Source organism: Oryctolagus cuniculus, chromosome 20 (genome assembly GCF_964237555.1).
Source record: "Oryctolagus cuniculus chromosome 20, mOryCun1.1, whole genome shotgun sequence".
Taxonomy (NCBI): domain Eukaryota; kingdom Metazoa; phylum Chordata; class Mammalia; order Lagomorpha; family Leporidae; genus Oryctolagus; species Oryctolagus cuniculus.
The window spans coordinates 23,870,370-23,885,506 of record NC_091451.1 but is presented as its reverse complement, the minus strand read 5'-3'; the positions used below and the strand labels follow the sequence as shown (position 1 = coordinate 23,885,506).

General features: G+C 51.7%; 1 protein-coding gene across 47 annotated transcripts in view; it reads right to left on the bottom strand.

Moving 5' to 3' along the window:
• NRXN3 (neurexin 3) overlaps positions 1 to 14,870 on the bottom strand; it is a 1,789,124-nt gene extending 1,774,254 nt beyond the window's left edge. For 39 of the 47 annotated variants that reach the window (XM_070065312.1, XM_070065317.1, XM_070065313.1 and 36 more), the window contains exon 1: positions 14,543 to 14,869. The gene's annotated coding sequence lies outside the window, so the exon portion shown is untranslated. Of the gene's footprint in view, positions 1 to 14,542 lie in introns of all 47 variants that reach the window. The other 8 variants (XM_070065300.1, XM_070065299.1, XM_070065301.1 and 5 more) reach the window with 1 other exon arrangement.
• Positions 14,871 to 15,137: the final 267 nt, after the last annotated feature.

Below are 15,137 nucleotides of genomic sequence, written 5' to 3'. Positions count from 1 at the left end.
CCATACCCTACAAGTCCCTTTATGGTAGTAAAGCCAGAGGAAGTCAGGATTCCTGTGCTAGGCACCTCCCTACCTGGGACACCTGCCATTCTAGGTTGTGGACATCTGACCACCCATTTCTCTCACTCAGCCCCCAACCCGTGTGCTGTGAAGCTTGATCTCCTGTGTTTCAGGAAGAATGCCTCCTTTTCTTTTTCGTCCTTTCTTTGTGCTCCATCCTAGGCCTTCTCTCCCCATCTGCTGATGTCACTCTCTAAGTCCCACCTCCTCAGTGAAGCTGTCTCACTCCTCTGCCTCACAGGAGACCCCAGCCACTCCATGGCAGCCCCATGTTCCTTCTACCTGGAATCAGGCCTCCTGCCGTGATTACACACATGCACGCCGTCCTCCACTAGAGAATGTCACCCAGTGCTCTTCTCTGTTCTCCCGGCACTGAACACCGGGCCCTGGGGAGAGGAAGTGCTTCTCAGGGTTTGTGGAAGCCCAGGCTGTGCCAGTGTGACCCACGTGTAGCAGTGGTTGCACTGGGGACATTCCTCTCTTCAGTCCCCCAGCTTCCTCAGAACCTCACCGGTGCATTTTTTTTTTTTTTTTTTTTTTTTTTTTTTTTTTTTTTTTTTTTTGTGACAGGCAGAGTGGACAGTGAGAGAGACAGAGAGAAAGGTCTTCCTTTGCCGTTGGTTCACCCTCCGTGCTGATCCGATGGCAGGATCCAGGTGCTTCTCCTGGTCTCCCACGGGGTGCAGGGCCCAAGTACTTGGGCCATCTTCCACTGCACTCCCTAGCCACAGCAGAGAGCTGGCCTGGAAGAGGGGCAACCGGGACAGAATCCGGCGCCCCGACCGGGACTAGAACCCGGTGTGCCGGCACCGCAAGGCGGAGGACTAGCCTAGTGAGCCGCGGCGCCAGCTCACCTGTGCATTTGAGGGATGATGAAACCACACCTGTATCACAGCTGCCTTTAGCACAGTGCCTGGACACAGGAGGCCAGCAGAGGCCCTGCATCCGCCCAGCAGGAGGTCCACCCCCAGCTCAGCTCCCAGGCTCAACGGTGCTCTGCCACCAAGCACGCCTGTGTCCCCTGACAAGTCACCTCTCTGTTCTCAGCCCTCATCTCTGCAGGGAAGGAGAGAACTAGACATGCTCGAAGTTTCTAGCCACTTTCTAATGCCAGGATTTCGCACAGAACAATGGACTTTCCCCCAAACCTCTCATGTGGAAAAGTCCCTGATTCTAACACCAAATCCACAGCTAGAGTTTTTCCCATCATCCTACATCGCTCTCCCCTCTTGCCTCCTGGGCACAGATACATTTTCTCCCAAGGAGTCAACCATGCTTGGCCACGGCTGCCGAGGAGTGAGGAGGAGCTCAGCAGTCCCTCCTTTCTTCTTAAGACACAAGACCCGGGCTGCCAGAACTTGCCAACTGCCTCATGACACCCAAAATCTAAATCTGGAAGCTCCAAGGCATGAGTGGCTGTTGTGGGAAAGTGTTCGTGATGCATCTCGGAGTGAAAAATCAGGCTAGTGTGACAGCTTCCAAAATGTGACTTCAGTGCTCCTGGCACAGAGTGGGCGCTCACTAGTCCTTGTTAAACAAGTGAGTGCACTTCCTTTAAAATGAAACAGCACACCCTGGACTGCTGGTGCTCAGGGATGAAGCCAAGAAGATAAGTATTAAAATGCTCCCATTGGTTCTCTCTCGAGCCAGGGGACTTCTGGTGCATTTTTCTTAAATGTTCTATAACAAACATCATTTTGTCATAAAACAACCATGAAGTCATTGTGTAAGGTGCTAATTGTGAAAAAACAATAATAACCACATACACATAAAAAGGCGGGCAGGGGTGGAGAGGACCATCTACACTCTGCAACCCGCACCACATGCAAGGGAGTCTTCTTAGCCACCTACATCCTGCCCCTTCCTGTCTTCAGTTCAGGAACCTGGAGGGCCAGGCCATTGCTTTCTATTGTGAGCTTTCTCAGAATCAGAGCCCACTATGGAGGCAGCCCCCAAGACACTAAGACCTGGAGTTAGTCAGGCAAGAAGCCAGTGTGCCTTCACCAGAACCACCCCGTGCACCCTGCCAGGGAATCCACTCAGGATGCAGTGGAGCCTGGATCCTAAGGCTCACTTGTCCCAGGAACAGACTCATTCCCCTGCAGGTCAGGGAACAGACATGGAAGAAATGGGTCCCACGTCCTGGCCCACTTTAATGTAACATTTTATCAATGCCCCTTTCACGTATCACCTTTCTCCTTCTTTGTCTTCTGTCTCCCTGTCATGTTTTACCCTGATGCCACAGCCTAAGTCCCTGTACTTCTTTCCCACTGTTGGGTCAAGGAAAGTGCAGGTGAATACGCAGTAGCCGGGGGTGGGGGGTGGGGGGGGGCGGGGGTTGGGATGCTCAGGTAGATGTCACACACAGAGGATGAGGGGCAGACCTGCAGGTGACAAGCTCCCCGCTAATTAGCAACATCTGGGATGAAAGATGGGAGAGAGGGGAGGAGACAGGACAGGGGGCTGTCACCACCAAGAAAATCACTTGCAATGGACTTCTGGGCCAACAGACCTAGCAGAAGGCTGAACTGGAGGCTCTGGGCAGAGGTGAAGAAATAGATTCCTCACGGCTGAGAGGGGCTGCTGCACCCCAAAGCGGGGCTTTGTTTCAGCATTCTTTGGGTTCTCCCCAGCCCAGAACGAGCAAGCGTGTGGTCCTGTGAGAGTGCCCCTTGCCGCCCAGCATTCTGCAATCAGAGTGATGCGGCAGGTGAAGCCAGGCAGCCCAGGATGCCGGCAGTCCGCTGTCTGCACATGGCATCATCTCACAGACTCTGGCTCCAGACTCAGTGCGGCCACGCCAGCTGCTTGCCCTCACGAAGCCCTGGAACCTCCCAAAGCTCCTTCCCTCCCCTACAGAAGGGGCTAAGAAGCCCTCCTTTTCCTTTTTACAGAAGGGACCTGGTGAAAGAGTTTCGGTAAAGTATCTCACAAGACTGGTTTCTGAGAGCTCCCTAAGTGGCCAGGATTATCAGTACATTCTTAATATCCTCAGTTTGTTTCTTTCAAATGCATTAATTTTTGCCTTAGTTTAGGATTGACACCAGTGACTCCATCTTAACTCCCATATCCCCCACTTGACATCTTTTTTCTTGAAAACACTGTTGATCACTCATGTTTTTAATTCAAAGAATAGTGTGTTTTCATCATTACAACATGATGTTTTGAAGTATATATACATCATGGAATGGTCCAATCTAGCTAAGTCTGTGTATTATGCATGCTGTGGGGTGAGAGGGGGTACCCTCCCTTTTCTAAGCATTTTACAGAATATGCCATGCCATCATGAGCTATGGCCACCTTGCCAGAGTGGATCTCTTGAACCAATTCCTCTTACCTCACTGTGATTTTGTAGCTTTTATCCATCGGCTTTCAAGCTTCCACCCCTAATCTTCAGCTCTTGGCACAAATGCCACCATCCTCATGCAGGTTAGGAGCAGGACAGTTAAACCTGACCTGGGGTGCTTCTCCAGGCCTCAGTGCCCTGCTGTGTAACAAGGCAACCCTGAAAACACTACCTCCCTCCAGGAGCTTTGAGCAGGCAATGAAGTGACAGGTGGGGAAGCCTGCACACAGTGAGTACTCAATAAATGTTCTCTCTAATTTTCCCCCTGGCCTCATCGCTCTAAATTAGGTCTCCACAATTCTCAGGGCCCCCGTACTTGTCCTTGGGAACACTTACCATAATGTGTAATTATATACTTATTTGTGCTAATATTGGCCCCTCCACCCAAGCTGAAATTCCGAGAGGGATGAACCAAATGTCTCTCTTGATTGGGGCTGTAGTCTCAGCACCTGCGACAGTGCCTGCAAATAGTAGGTGTTTAATAAGTACCTGCTGGATGAATAAATGCATGGGAACATGAATAGAAGAGCGGCACCGGCACAAATGATAGCCAGGGTCTCCCTTCCAGCTCTGAGAGTCTCTGCCTATTCTCTGCTTTTTGACAGCTTTGGAATAAAAGTTTAAAATGAACCCTAGAGAAGCGATTTTGCCAATCCCTGGGGGCAGACCCAGGATGGTTGCTGCTGACAGGTTTCTGCACACTCAAGTTGTGTGGAGATTTCCTCTGATTTTTTCAACCTGAGAAAGGAGTCTGCCTTCCAGGTGGGGCACATCCTCCCTTCCCTACGGGCTGCCCACACACACGGCACTAAACCACGACGTGCTGCCATGGGCAGAAGGGCAAACCCTGTTTCAGCAGTGGACAGCCAGTCCTCAGCTAAGAGGCTGGAACACACAGTGCAGCCGGTGACCGCGGCAAGCCAGGTGCTCACCCTTCCCACCACGCACAAATGCACCCAACAAAGGGGGCTCTGAGGCTGGCTCTGCAGTTTCCAATCTCACCCCACCACAGAGAGGGCTTGCGTTTCATGCAGATTCCTGGGCCAAGCCAGATCTGCAGACGGAGCCTGGGAAGAACCATTTCACCAAAGCTCCCTGGACATCCTGTTGCATACCAAAGTCTAAATGCTACTGTGCTATTGAGAAGAAAGTTGACCGGCTGCCTTCCTGTTTTTTGGGTGTGTGGAACCCATTAAAGACCTGCACACTTTTTACCTAACTCTGGAAACAGAAGCTGGGCCAGCCTCCCAACACCTGCCTTGCAGGAGTGCTTCTTACAGACCACTGGCTTGCAGACCCGGAGGGAATCATCTGGGGAACTTTAAAATACACTGATGCCCAGGTCCTCCCTCCACCCCCTCACCAAAGATTCTAACCTAACTGGGATGAGGTGACCTTTAGGTTTGGATTTTCAGATGCTGTTTCTAATAGGCAAGGAACTTTGAGAACTACTGGTGGAACTCTAATTACTACCCTTGCCACACACCTCCAGCCACCACGAACACCCGGGAACAGCCTGAGCTGCCATGGCTCAGAAAGAAGGGGATGCTGAGGTCCACACTGCCAGCTAGGGATTTCTGGAGTCCTGCATCTGGCCAAAGGATCAAGCTTAAGACACACCCACCCCCAAATCATTATTTCCTAGAAATTACAGGCAACATGTTGAGGCAATATCCTCAGTAGATAGGAAATAGCAGCACGTGGTTCTGGGAGTTCCAAATTCCTCTTGACTGAAGTCTTCTCCCAGCTCCACCATTTATCAGCTCTGCAACTCTGCAAGTTAGTTAACCACCCCCCACTCCCACCAAGTCCCATTGTCCTCACCTGTAAAATGGGAATTGTGTGATCCTCTCAACTTTACGCCCAAAACACTCCATGCAGCTGCTGGAGTAGAGGAAAAGCTCAATCTTAGCCAATGGGAAAATATCAAAAGGCTCTTTTTGTTGCTGACAGATACCTCATTCTTTTCTCTCTTTCCTTTAAAGGAGATTAGACCACAGGTGGATGTTCTGCCAACCTGGACACCTTCAACTGCTTGCCAGGCTTTGCCAAGTCTTTGAACTTGAACTTGCTACTACTACTCTGAGCATCAGTCTCCTCATCTCCAAAGTGAGACTATAAACATCCCTACCCCTATGTTTACACACAGATCCAAAGAGCAGACATGGGCAGAGCTGAGCACAAGGACTGGCACAGTCACTCTACAAACCAGAGTTGCAGAGCAAAGTGGAGAGCGAGTGCTTGCTCCCTCGAGTTGAAGTGCACCAGAGAGCTCTCTCCATACACCCTGGTGCCCAAGGGCTAGAATAGAGGCTCCCGGGAGGCTCCTGGGGAGTTGGAAATTCCAAATTTGAAGCCAGGAGAAGAGGTGATACTGAAGAATGCTGACTCCAGCTCGGGGCCCCTCTCACCCGCTCCCCATCCGCCTCACTCCATTTAGCTCTGGCAATCCAATTCCCTTTCCTCCACCCGGAAATCGATGTTTAATTAACACATTATTGGAAAAATAAACACAGTCTTCAATGGGACTGCAATGAAGCTAATGCAGCTCAGCTTGGGGGCCGCAGACCTCCCCTCAGTCAGAGAAATGCTCTCTTCGTCCCTGCCTCTCAGTGCAGAGAAAACCCCCTCCTCCTCTCTGGAGCCCTCCAGCCTGGGAGATCCCAACTTCCTGCCTCTGCTCTATCTACCTCCCTATCTCTCTCTGTGTCCCCAGGCACAGGGCTCCCAGCTGTCTCACTGTTTCTTCTGCAACACAGGAGGCTGGGGATGGATTTGCTGTCAGACACGTATGAAAGAGGCCACTCCTGTACACCCCAGTGGTGAGGCTGGGGGGTGGTCCCAGCTCCTCCTGTCCAGGCCACAACCAACACTCACTCAACTCACCTGTCAGCAGCTGGCTTGCCCCGGCTAGACAGGCATAGGGGCAGGAGCCTGGGGATGGCCGATCAGGAAGCTGACCCCCCCCCCCCCGAAGCCCCATCCAGCCCTTGGGAGCTGATCCACAGACTTTCCTCTAGAATGTTCCTCCTTCTGGCCCCTGGCATAGATGCAGTGCTCCTGTTTCCTCCTCTCCATGGCTCAAGGAGGAGGGCAGTGCAAGGGCTCTGGGTTAAGACCCCCTCTTGGCCCCAAGGTCTACTGCTTCTCATGGGTAACCAGCATGCTCTTCAACCCCTGTCTGGCCACTGGCTTCCTTTCAAGACAAAGGAGGACCATACTCATCAGAATGGAGCAGAGCTAACAGCAGGTGCTGGACGATGGTCCCTCCCCGGGACTTCACGGCAAGGGTCAGGCCCTGTGGCCAGGATCACATGCATTGTGGGCCCATCAAAGCCCAAGGCCTCAGATCAAAGCAATGATACACAGGTATCAGGTTCTCAACTTTCTACCTACCCACCTCCATCCAAACCAGCTAAATCTCTCCTCAGAGAAGGCATCTGAAGGAAGTAGGCAAAAACAGAGTTTACAAGGTGCCACCAAAAAGATACGCAGCAGCATCGCATCTGGGCCCCCATCTCTAAGCCTGCAATGCCTCTGCCTGGCAAAGCATTTTTAGCAAAGTCCCAGAGTTGTGAATCTGACAGCCCAGCCAATTGGGCCAGCTCACAGAGCTAGGGGACCAGAGGAGAAGCCCACGGGAGTGAGGCAGAATGGTTAAGAGCCAGGCCCATTGGCTGATCATGACCTGACCTGACCGATTCTTCCCTAAGTGACCATGGCCATGTTATTGAGCCTCTTCAGGCTTCAGTTTGCTCACCGGTAAGGCAGAGGTGATCAGGGTGCTATAGAGTTGTTGGAGGATTAAGTGAAATAATTCATGTCAAGTGCTTAGCACAGTGTATGGCACATAAGTAGTTAGGACTCAAGTACCGACTAGTAGTAGTTACAGTCAGAGCAGTTAGGAGAGCAGTCACTCTGGTAGTAGGAACAGTGAGAAAATGCAGGTCTTAGCCCTTCATAAATTAGGATCAAGGAAAAGAGGAGCTCAGGACAGGCTCTACTCTCAGCTACCTTCTTGCCCTAAAATTGAATCTTCCTCTCTCTAGCAGGCCCCCTTCCTCTGTCTATCCCATTAAGAGAAAGTGGGTGATGTCACCTCAAAAAAGGATGACCATATATTTTATCATCCAAACCAGGACACTTTTGAGAGTTAATCATTAGACAAGGACAAAGTCCTAAACAAGGACTGTCTACAAACCAGGGCATCCAGTTATGCCATGTCAAGGTCACACAGAAATGGCTTCCACCCTGCTTCAAGGTCCTTGCAAAAACATCACATCCGCATTTGGCCCAAGTGTCTAATCCATCCCCCATTCAAGGTCAAGGCCAGCCTTGGCGTGGAACAGAGACTGGCAGGCCTTCACTCACATTTCATGGCACCCTGCTCCCCAGCCAGCCTCTTGAAACAGAAATGAAACACACTGGGGCAGTGTCTATGCCCACACCTCTCTACTTGAAAAACAAGAACTGAGCCAGCCCAGGAGAGGGGCACATGCCCCCATGCCATCAGTATCCAGACATCAACTGCCTGGATCTCCAAATGGAGTCCCTACTGCACCTGGGAGCACCCTCAATCTGCAGGGATACCCAGAAATGAGAGCTCTGAGCACCCCCAGGATCTCTTCCCTCCAGCATATCAGACCTTGGCTGGCACTCAATGACTCCAGTGACCTGCAGCATAGTGCCTTCTAACTTTAAAGCCCTGAGATGTCTTCCTCCAGACCCCGACTAGCTCAGCGGCAGTCAAGCGCACCCTCCTTAGGGTCAGAACTACCACCCCACCCTCACCCCCCCAAGACCTCGCTCTTCTCTGAGGACAAAGAGAATAAGAGGGGCCTCACGCAGCCACCACAAGGGGCGCCCACAACACCCTTTGAGTACCTGGGTCCCTACCACCCATGTGGGAGGCCCAGATTGAGTTTCAGGCTCTTGGCTTTGACCTGGCCTGGGCTGCTGCAGTCATTTGGGAAGAGAATCAACAGAGAAAGCATGTGTTTCTCTCTCTCTCTCTCTCTCTCCCTCTTTCCCTCCCTCCCTCCCTCCCTTTCTTTTTCAAATAAATAAAAAGTAAATAAAAATTTTTACAAACAGTAAAAATAGATTTTAAAAATGTATTACTAACTTGGAATAAGTAAACATCTCAGAATGGCAGCCATACTGGGGAAGGTGTTATGGTGAGGTCAGTCAAGCTGCTGCTTGGGACATCCACATCCAACATCTGTGGCTGGGTTCAAGTCCCAGCTGCTCCACTTCTGATCCAGCTTCCTGCTATTGCATCCTGGGAGGCATCAGATGGTGGCTCAATTACTTGGACTCCTGCAACCCATGTGGAAGATGGACTTCCTGCCACCTAGCTTAAGCCTGGCCCAGTGCTGGCTGTTGAAGGTGTTTAGGAAGTAAACCAGCAGCTAGAAGATTTTCTCTCTCTCTCTCTCTCTTCAAACAGATAAAAAAATAGATAAAAATAAATAAACATTTTTTTTTTTTTGCCAAAGGCAATGGTAGCCAGATCAACTGCCACCACTGTGGTTACTATTTCAGGGATGATGATGATGACTAACATTGGGATTGTGGAGGAAGCAGAGCCACTGTGAGCCGGTGATAAAGAAGAGCATCGTGCTGCCTGCACAAATGTCCCCACTCTGCAACTCCCCCAGCAGCTCTGGAGGTCTCCAGCTAAGCCAGAGGCCAAGTTCACCTCTCCCAGGAGACAGGCCTAAAGGTGCGAGAAAGCTCCAACATCAAGGGCTTCTGGTTCATTCCTCCAATCAACAAATATTTGTTGAGCACCAGTTACTCTGTGGCAGGAGATGTTCTAGGCACTGAGAACACTGCAATGAACAAAAACCACGTCCCTGACCTCATGGAACCTGTGCCCCAGAGTGGGAGACAGGCCAGATCCCTCTGAAATGCTTCAGCATAAAGCACAACATCAAACAGTGATTAACCAATTACTAGTGAAGGTGAAGTAGCCAGGGGACTGGGCTGAGGGGACTATATGATCAGGAAAGGGCTCCCTGGGGGCTGTCATTTGGGCAGTGGCCATCTACAGCCCTGCCCCAAGCCCAGCATGGCCACTTGCAGCTGGCCCAGCCACAGTAGCCACGTGTGCCTCTTCTGCAGAGCAGCCAGCAGCGGCCCTCAAGGGTCAGAGAAGCGGTAGGACCGTTCCTCCCCAGAAGGTGCGTGCTCGGGAGACACGGGGCCTGACCACAGCATGGACAGACGCACCCAGCCAGGATGTTTCTAGGCGAGCCTCAAGAGGGGTGCTTCTCCCCTTGCAAGTCTCCCATCTACACTACAGGGGTCACGTGAGGGGTTCAGTGCCGGGGGGATCCCAGGAGCCATCTCCCCCCTGCCTTTGGCACAATCATTTGCCCCTGGGGCATCCTGCCCCTTTCCCTGGCAATGACGTAACCCCCTCTCCCCAACTCTTCAAGGTCAGCACCAGGAAGGAAAAGGGATCCAGGGAAGGGAGGACAATCAACCATTTTGCTCTGAGGATTTTTTTTTCTTTTAGGCAAAATATTTTCCAATGTCACTTATAATTGCTAATAAAGAGGGACACACCTTTAGCTGAAGGAGAAGGGAAAATGGCGTCTGGCAGTGCAGGCAGCCAGAGCCCAGGAGCACGCAGGGGCTTGGGCTGCTGTCAGAGCCGAGGTGGACTTCAGCCCCTCTGGGCTGCGGGCTGCGGGCTGCGGGCTGCGAGCGGCAGCCTGCAACAAGGCCAAGCCGCCCCAGAGGTGGCTGCAGCCGGGAGGGCAGGGCCGTCCTCCGGAGTGCAGCCCGGGGCTCCGGAGAGGTGGTGGGGGAAACCCTCAATTTCGCCCACCTTGTCGCTCTCCCTCTTTGGTCTACATCCGCCCACCCGTCATCCATGAGCACACCCGCCCACGGGCTTGCTTGGTGGACGAGGGGATCTCATTGGAGGCTTCCTGCGGGAGCCAGGGAGCGGTTACTCCCCTCCACCCTCCCCTCACTACCTTGAAGACTCTATTTCCCTCCCTCCCCCACTGAACAGCCCCTGCCTCTTGCCTACCCCCCCACCGACCCCACACCCCAGGGAGGGAAAGTAAGTTCCCCCGCCCCCCCACCAGCCCACCTCTCCAAAGCCACCTGCCTGTACAAATCCAACACCCACGTAGCCCCTCGGCGCAACACGGCATGCAGTCTCCTGCCTGAACCACACACGGAGCTTGACAATCCCATGTTGTCCAATTGGAGGCATGCTGATGTCTGACAAAACACAAACACCCCTCCAGCCCCCTCCCAAAAGGCAACACAAAGGCCACCAAGAGTGTCAAGCCCCAGCATCGGGCATGGAGCAGAGAGCTGGCTAGGACAAAGACATCGCTCCATCACCCCAGCAGACCATGGCAACTCTGGGATATTCTGCAGTGCCCTCTGGTTTGACACAGCCCCTGATGGGAGCCGTGTGTGTTGGTGTGTGTGTGTGTGTGTGTGTGACAGAGTATCCACGTGCATGGAGGGAGGGGGCTCTGAACACCGTCCAGGCACCACATCTCCCCAGAGCTCAGCAGTCCAGGCTCTGCCTCCCCCGTAACCTTCCCCTGATCTGCGGCAAACATATATTTCATGGATGGTTAAATTGGATCATTATCACCGGGTGCTTATTTGGCCAAAAAAAAAAAAAAAAAAAAGTCATTAATGTCATCTACCCCCATTCCCATCCCCTCCTATGAAGTCCCCTCCCCCAAAGACTATCCAACATGCTAATCCCATGAACTGCGACACGCCACAGCTTTCGGGAGAGAATAATGGCGAAAAGAAAGAAGAGAGCGTTGTGGGGAGAAGAGGAGGTTATCACATCACTGCATTCCCCGTATGAAGATGGGGAAAGGCGCCATGGTGGAGGTAGAGGTAGAGAAAGGAGCTCCAGGGGACGAAACCAAACGAAATCAAGCCCTTGGTCGCCTGTGTGTGTGTGTGTGTGCAAGAGTGTGTGCCAGTGCGTGTGTGGATGTGCCGACTTCGCCCTCCTATCAGAAGGCTGCATCCGTGTGGCATGGAGGAAAGGGCATCGCACCACTGTGGTGTTGCAAAAAAAGGGGGAAAAAAAAGAGCCGCAGAGCCGTCAGAATCAGAATTTTCTCATGGAGACAGAAAGGGCTGGAGGAAAGGGGGAGGGGGTGCCTGGGGTAGGGACAGCGGCGTGTGGAAATAAAACGCAAGATCATGGCAGGATTGAGAGAGGATGAAGGGGGAATTGGTGGTGGGGTAGAAAGAACTGCATGCACACGGAGACAGAGACACACACAATACCCAAATGCCAACCCCACCGCTCCACTGTTCCTCCAAGACCGACACCGTCCCCCATCTCTCTGCTGCCTCTCCGTGCCCCCAAAGCCAGTGCCGCTGGAATTCTGTATCTCAGTTTTGCAGCAGTGGGCTAATTACAACCAAGCCCCCTCACCAAATTAACCCCTCCCCTCTCCCTCTCTCTCTCTCTCTTTTTTCCCTCTAAAAGGCCAATTGAAGAATAATGTGTTTTTAGAGATAATGGATTTTTTTTTTCAAGGAGCGAGAGAAAGAGGGATGCAGGACAGAAATCCTGCAAACCAGTGACTTCCGACCTCACCTCCATCCCCCTCACGTCCCCATTTGCTGTAGCATCTCATCTACCATTCTCCAACCATCCCTTGTCCCCTACCACCCAAAAGAAAAGACCTTCCTACCATGCATATCGACAAACATACCAACCGCCACCCAATCTCAGTAGCCGATCTCAAAACCCCAAGCATCAATCCACCTCGATACATCCTTTCCCTTATATAAGCAGCAAATCATCAACATAGTCCGTAGAAACGCAGCATTAAAAAGAAATCAACAAAAACGGAGGCCAGATCCCCATCAAACCCCCAGTCATCAATAACAGGGAGCTACCAGGGAAGCAAAGATGCAGTTGTCTCTCAAAATCTAGAATCCCTTTGATTTCTGGCCCCACTTATTAAGAGATATTTTTCTTTTCGTAATTATTATTTCACCAGGAGGGGCCGGAAAGCTCCAGAAAAGGGTATTCGCACAGTCCAGTTGTTTTAGAAAAATTAACCCAGCCCTGTTGCTCACTTTAATAGCGAACTTCCAGCGTCCAGCCTTTTTCCCTTCTTCCAGAAGGAAGACTGGCTCGCAGGATGAGCCCTGGGCTGCAGAAATGGGCCAAGAGCCCTCACTCCACTCCCCAACAACAAAAACACCAAACAATAGGAATATCTCTGCACGACCAGCACCCGTCTGAAATATCGTTTGCCCCAATACGACTTCGGCAGATTAAGCACGAAGATTAAAAAAAAAAAAATACCAGCTTCATCTCTGCTCTCCCCGCCACATCCTGACGACACGTACCCAGTAGCCCCTAGGTAAACTTGCCCATCGTAACCAGTGGGACCATTTTAACTCGCAAGGCAATGCAGGAGCCCTTGCATGATGACGGGAGGCTCTCCCACCACGGGCAGATTGAGAAAGGGCCAGTTCTCCGGGCTTCCCAGACTCACCTCCAGCTGCCCCCAGATAGACTATCCCGGGTACCAAGTCCCCCGGCGCGCTGGGAGTTCAAATTTCCATTAGAACCTTCACCACAAAGACAAATGGTCATCTGACCCCCGAAACTACATTGTCCTCCAGGTGTGACAAGGGTTGCCCCTCTCCCCCCCAGAACCATCCACAGGACTCAAGGCAGAGAAAGGATTCAGAACGCTGGGGTGACTTGTGGTGTAAAAAAGAAAAAGTATCTCCCCAAAGCGGGAACAGCCGGAGGAAGCGGGGTGAAGCCAGCCCTGTTCTCATCGGCTCTCTTCTGGGGTCTGACTGTGACTGGCTCTATCCTAGGCTACTTCCCAATGATCTCTGACCTTTGCATTTCAAAGAAGCAAATTTCATAAAGATCGGGAAGAGAAATCCTTCTTTACCTAAACCCTAATTAGTGATGTACAAAAATATAATTTTCTCATCGCATGATGACATTTCTAAATGCACATAAAAAAAAAGGCAGGCATTTCATGGAGGGAAGGAGGGAGAAATGTATCTTTTTAAACAAATAATCACAGGTCAAGTCACCTGCAAAGCAGCCGAGCACATAGGTTGGTATTACATCACTGGCCTAGGGAGGCATGGGGGTTGGGGGACAGATATTTTTTTCCTTGTCATCAGGATGATGCTTCTAAAGCAGTTAAGTTTTGTGGTTTAAAAAAGAGAGAGGGAAAGAGCCGAAACTCTGGGTACAATACAATGTCTCGAAAAAACAATGCATCGAACCAGGTTTTAAGGTCACTGAGAGCTTGCAAAACCCACAGAGCTTGCACAGAGTGGAAGTTTTCAGGCAAGCCTGCTACTAAATCATTAATATAAACAAATGGAAGGCCGGGGAGGAAGGTTCACTTGTAACGGATCCAAACGGGAGCGCACACGCGCGCACACACACACACACACACACACACTCCCTTCTCACCTTCCCCAAGTGTGCCCACCTTCACAGGCACGGTGCCGGAGTCCAGTCGGAACACACATACTCAAGAGCCACCTCCTCACACCCCCTCAAGAAGAAAAATCAAACAGATACACAGACACACACTCACTCTCACACTCACTCTCACACACCTCAGTTCCTCAACAGCTAGGGAAATCCTTGGCTCGGTTCAATTTTGTTTCCTTGGGATCTTCAGAGTGTCCCTCTTTTCTTATTTTAACCAACCCCTTCCCCAGAAAGGGGCGGGGGGTGGGAGGGCGGTACAGGGGAAAGTAGCTACAGAATGTCAAAAAGTACCTGTACACCATGAAGTAATGGGCACTCATGGCTTCAGACTAGCCAGCCAGGCAAATAGGAGAAAGACTCCATGAAAAGCAGAAGAAAAATCTAAAACATTCTCTGACTTTTCCAACATCTGGAGCGAAAGGATCCAACTTCCAGGAGAAACTGGAGGAAAAGAAAGGCAGCAGAAAAGCCGTTCCGTGGTCAGCCCAGGCTCTTGGATCCAGCATTTAAAGAAAAAAAAAATCTAGGTTGGTCGCTCCCAACTGAAAACTTCTATCCTCTCAGGAGCAATCTCTTCCAGTAACGGCCAGGACCTTGACTTGTCTCAAATCCTGCCAGCCTTCCTTGCCCCCAGATCTTACCTTTCCAGCTGCACAGAAGACTTGGGATCTGTCTGTCTGTCTGTCTGATGCTTAACCAACTGAGTTTGCTGGGTATGTTTCCTCTTTGGGAAGATTCAAATTCCAGAATCTTTCTCGCTCGTTTTCTTTTTCTCTTTCTGGGAGGGAGTGGCAGGGAGGAAGGGAGGGGACGTTGGAGGTGCGAGAAGCAGATCCGTGGTGGCTGGAGATGCCGCGGCTGGGTTGCGAGAGGGGAGGACACGCCGCCGCCTCTCGCTCTCGCTCTCAGCGAGTCGCACGCAAGAGATGTGTAGGGCTGAGCTGGGAGCCTGAGACTGCCGAGGAGCCCAGGAATTTCACGCACTCCAGAGCCAGCCCCGCCCTCTCCCACACAGACCCCGGCATTTAAAGAGACAGCCAGGCTGCCTGGCTCAGGGCTTCATCTGCTCCCTGGCTGTTTTGCAAACAGCTGAAAAGATGCAATCCACGAGGGGCACTTTGCAGCACGGGACCCCCAGGACTGAGAGGTAGTGCTCAGAGCTCAGTTCTCACCTCACCACAGCCTGAGAGCAGGAGTTCTCTAGAAATGGAGCGGGAACTCAAAACACACACAAAA